Raw genomic sequence first — 5,000 nt, forward strand, 5'->3', positions numbered from 1 at the left:
CGGAGCCCGGGACACCAGGTCTACCCCAGGGCCTTGGACACCAGGTCTACCCCGGGCCCGGGGACACCAGGTCTACCCCGGGGCCTTGGACACCAGGTCTACCCCGGGCTCTGGGACACCAGGTCTACCCCGGGGCCTGGGACACCAGGTCTACCCCGGAGCCCGGGACACCAGGTCTACCCCGGATCCGGCGGGACACCAGGTCTACCTCGGGGCCGGCGGGACACCAGGTCTACCCCGGGGCCGGCGGGACACCTGGTCTACCCCGGATCGATCGGGACACCAGGTCTACCCCGGATCCGGCGGGACACCAGGTCTACCCCGGGCCCGGCGGGACACCAGGTCTACCCCGGATAGATGGGGACACCAGGTCTACCCCGGATCCGGCGGGACACCAGGTCAACCCCGGAGCCCGGGACACCAGGTCTACCCCGGGCCCGGCGGGACACCAGGTCTACCCCGGATTGATCGGGACACCAGGTCTGCCCCGGATCCGGCGGGACACCAGGTCTACCCCGGGCCCGGCGGGACACCAGGTCTACCCCGGAGCCCGGGACACCAGGTCTACCCCGGATCCGGCGGGACATCAGGTCTACCCCGGAGCCCCTGACACCAGGTCTACCCCGGGCCCGGCGGGACACCAGGTCTACCCCGGATCCGGCGGGACACCAGGTCTACCCCGGAGCCCGGGACACCAGGTCTACCCCGGAGGCCGGGACACCAGGTCTACCCCGGAGCCCGGGACACCAGGTCTACCCCGGTTTGATCGGGACACCAGGTCTACCCCGGATCCGGCGGGACACCAGGTCTACCCCGGAGCCCGGGACACCAGGTCTACCCCGGATCCGGCGGGACACCAGGTCTACCCCGGAGCCCGGGACACCAGGTCTACCCCGGTTTGATCGGGACACCAGGTCTACCCCGGTTTGATCGGGACACCAGGTCTACCCCGGAGCCCGGGACACCAGGTCTACCCCGGATCCGGCGGGACACCAAGTCTACCCCGGAGCCCGGGACACCAGGTCTACCCCGGATCCGGCGGGACATCAGGTCTACCCCGGAGCCCGTGACACCAGGTCTACCCCGGATCCGGCGGGACACCAGGTCTACCCCGGATCCGGCGGGACACCAGGTCTACCCCGGAGCCCGGGACACCAGGTCTACCCCGGATCCGGCGGGACACCAGGTCTACCCCGGAGCCCGGGACACCAGGTCTACCCCGGATCCGGCGGGACACCAGGTCTACCCCGGAGCCCGGGGCCGGCGGAGGTCGGCCTTGCCCCCGGCTGGCGTGCGCCTTCCGGGGACACCAGGTCTACCTCGCCCCGGCGTGACTTAGTCAAATTTCGGAGGGTGCCGGGTAGACCTGTTGTCTCGGCCGGCTGCGGAAGTTCACCAAGGGGTCGCTGTTGCCGGCCGCCTCCGGCTGCCTCATCGTAAGAGGCGGCCTGCGGCGGCGCCTTCTCCCGGTCAAGCTCCATCGGTCCCCTAGGAGGCCGCGGCGGCTTCGGACGCGTCTGTCCGTATTATGGGAGCGAGGTGACGGGCCGCATCCCCGCAGGTTGGTTTCATCCCGTGCCTGCGCCTAAGGCGGAGTGGAGTGGCCAGGCTGGTGCAGCCGGCAGGGCAAAGCAAGTGCCGCCTAGCCGGGACGAGTCTTCGTGGCTGTGTCCCGGCTCCCGTCTTTCCCGAAAAAAAGTTGGTACAGTGAAGAGGGGCCGAGAGAGAAGGGCAACCGGAGAAGGGGGCGAGAGCTCTCCCCGCCAGGCCGAGAGAGAGGGGCAGCCGGAGAAGGGGGCGAGAGCTCTCCCCGCCAGGCCGAGAGAGAAGGGCAGCCGGAGAAGGGGGCGAGAGCTCTCCCCGCCAGGCCGAGAGAGAAGGGCAGCCGGAGAAGGGGGCGAGAGCTCTCCCCGCCAGGCCGAGAGAGAGGGGCAGCCGGAGAAGGGGGCGAGAGCTCTCCCCGCCAGGCCGAGAGAGAGGGGCAGCCGGAGAAGGGGGCGAGAGCTCTCCCCGCCAGGCCGAGAGAGAGGGGCAGCCGGAGAAGGGGGCGAGAGCTCTCCCCGCCAGGCCGAGAGAGAAGGGCAGCCGGAGAAGGGGGCGAGAGCTCTCCCCGCCAGGCCGAAAGAGAGGGGCAGCCGGAGAAGGGGGCGAGAGCTCTCCCCGCCAGGCCGAGAGAGAAGGGCAGCCGGAGAAGGGGGCGAGAGCTCTCCCCGCCAGGCCGAGAGAGAAGGGCAGCCGGAGAAGGGGGCGAGAGCTCTCCCCGCCAGGCCGAGAGAGAGGGGCAGCCGGAGAAGGGGGCGAGAGCTCTCCCCGCCAGGCCGAGAGAGAAGGGCAGCCGGAGAAGGGGGCGAGAGCTCTCCCCGCCAGGCCGAGAGAGAAGGGCAGCCGGAGAAGGGGGCGAGAGCTCTCCCCGCCAGGCCGAGAGAGAGGGGCAGCCGGAGAAGGGGGCGAGAGCTCTCCCCGCCAGGCCGAGAGAGAGGGGCAGCCGGAGAAGGGGGCGAGAGCTCTCCCCGCCAGGCCGAGAGAGAGGGGCAGCCGGAGAAGGGGGCGAGAGCTCTCCCCGCCAGGCCGAGAGAGAAGGGCAGCCGGAGAAGGGGGCGAGAGCTCTCCCCGCCAGGCCGAAAGAGAGGGGCAGCCGGAGAAGGGGGCGAGAGCTCTCCCCGCCAGGCCGAGAGAGAAGGGCAGCCGGAGAAGGGGGCGAGAGCTCTCCCCGCCAGGCCGAGAGAGAAGGGCAGCCGGAGAAGGGGGCGAGAGCTCTCCCCGCCAGGCCGAGAGAGAAGGGCAGCCGGAGAAGGGGGCGAGAGCTCTCCCCGCCAGGCCGAGAGAGAAGGGCAGCCGGAGAAGGGGGCGAGAGCTCTCCCCGCCAGGCCGAGAGAGAAGGGCAGCGAAAGACGATCCGAGAGAGCCGCTCGGGCGGCCGAGGCGAGGCGGAGAGAGAGAAGCTGCGAGCGTGTCCCGTTCCGGCCCGGCTTCTGCCGGCCGATTCGCAAGGGGGGGCGTCCCCCCTGGGCAGCGGTGGCGGGCGAGGCGGCGGCGCCTCGTCCCTTTCGTGCCTGGCCTTAAGCCGGGGCCCACTCGGCGGGCACTGTTTTGGGCTGTCGGTCCGCCTCGGCGGCGGTCGGCCCGCCCGGTAAAGCTGTGGAGCCCGGGGTCGGGGTGCCCCCGTCCCCGGCCCGCGTTGTTGAAGCCGTCCCCCTTCCTCGGCCCTAAGCCGGGGACCCGCGTTGGCGGGCAGAGTTTTTTGGAGTTGGCGGACCCGGCACCCGACGGAGAGAGCCCCCCGGACTTGTCGCGGGCGAGGCGGCGGCGCCTCGCCCACCTCGGTCGTGGCCGCATCGACCGAGCCGCTTATGCCGGGCGGGCTGGGTTGCCACGCGGGCCCGCGGTTTTTTTTTTTTTTTTCCCCCCCCCCCCCGCGGTTTAGGCGTGCCGGCGTGCGGGCAGAGTGGGGGCACCCGCCCGGCCGGCCTCCGCGGATCTTTTTGATTTTTCTCCGGCGGCCCTAAGCCGCGGCACCGAGAAGCGTTGCGACGAAGGCGCGCGAGGGCGGCGAGAGAGAAGGGAGCGAGCGGGATGCCGGCGGGTCCGTGGGGGAGTGAGTCTCGTAACTCGCCCCCCGGGTCCCCGGTGTCCCGGGCCCGCGGCCCCCGTGGCTAGCACGGATCGTTGCGAACGCGTCTCCATGTGCCTTTTTTGTCGTGCCGCTCCCCCGGCTATATTTTTCCCGGAAAGGGAGAGCCGGCCGCCGGTGGCGCGGTCCGGTGGCACTTTATCTCGCACGCTCGGCCGGGTTCCCCGGGCCGGAAGGGGAAGCCGAGTCCCCCCGGCCTGGCGGGCCAGCCCAGTCCCAGTCCTGCCGTTGCCTAGCCGAAAGGGAAGTCGTTGGCGCCCGCGGGAAAACGGGCGGGCGGGTGGCGGCACCCCCCGCGCTCCTCCTCTGCCGCGAGCGCTCCGCAGGCGGGGCTGGGCGGCCGTCGCCGTTGTCCCAGGACCGTGGCCGTGGGGCCCTTGTCGCTGTTGGCGCGGCTCCTTCCTCGGCCGCGCCCGATCGATGAGGCTTTTCGGGTGGCGTCGGAGAGGGCCCTCGGCCGGCCGGCTCTCCTTCCGGGGCTTCTCTGTCGCGGGGAAGTCACGGCGGGGGTGTCCGGTGCTCGGGCAGGGCGGTCTCCTCTCCAGTTCGCTTCCCGTCGCAGGCGAGGTGTCGCCCCTCCCGCTGCCGCGGAGGGCGTCTTTACCGACCCCAGCTGTGTGACGGCCGCGTGGCCCCGCTAGCCTTCAGGTGTCCTTAAAAAACCACGCGAGGTGCCGGTGCCGGCCCCGGTCCGGGGAGCGCCCGTGGGTGCCGGCCGCGAGCAGCGCCGGGCGGCGGTGCGGTTGGAGCTGAGCCGCGGGGATGATGGAGAGAGAGAGAGACGGAGAGAGAGAGAGAGAGAGGCTGAAAATGACCCCGAACCGATGGGGCGCGGACGGGGGACCAGAGCCCGATCCGCGCGCTCCTTTGCCGTTCCGCCGCCTGCTGCAGAGCGAGCCGCCCCGGCTGAAAAGGGGGCCTCGGTGTCCGGGCCGCGCCCGCCTCGTCGGGTCGCTGTCTCCTCTAGCACGTCCGGTGCTTTCCGCGCGGCCCGGTGGGGGGACGCGCCGGACGGGGTTTCGCTCCCTGCGAGCGTGCCCCGCTCGGCCCAACCTCGCCGGCGGCCGGTCGCTCGCCGGCGACCGGTCGGCGGGCGGGGTGGTTCGGCTTTGTGGGGGGCGGGTCAGCCCCGGCCGAGCCCCGTTCCGTGCGCCGCGCGCCGTGACTTCCAGCGCGAGGCCGAGTCTCGAAGCGGGGCGCGGGCCCCGGGGAAAAGGCGCGAGCGAGCGAGCGAGGAAAGCCCAGAGAGAGAGGGGGGGAAACGAAAAAGCCCCGAATTTCTCGCGCGAACGAGAGCCGAAAGGGAGAAGACGGAGCCTCGCGCTGCTCGCATCCGAGTGGCGAAAGAGAAGCTGCGCAGCGGTCCCGG

Source organism: Ammospiza nelsoni, chromosome 12 (assembly GCF_027579445.1).
Source record: "Ammospiza nelsoni isolate bAmmNel1 chromosome 12, bAmmNel1.pri, whole genome shotgun sequence".
Classification (NCBI taxonomy): Eukaryota; Metazoa; Chordata; class Aves; order Passeriformes; family Passerellidae; genus Ammospiza; species Ammospiza nelsoni.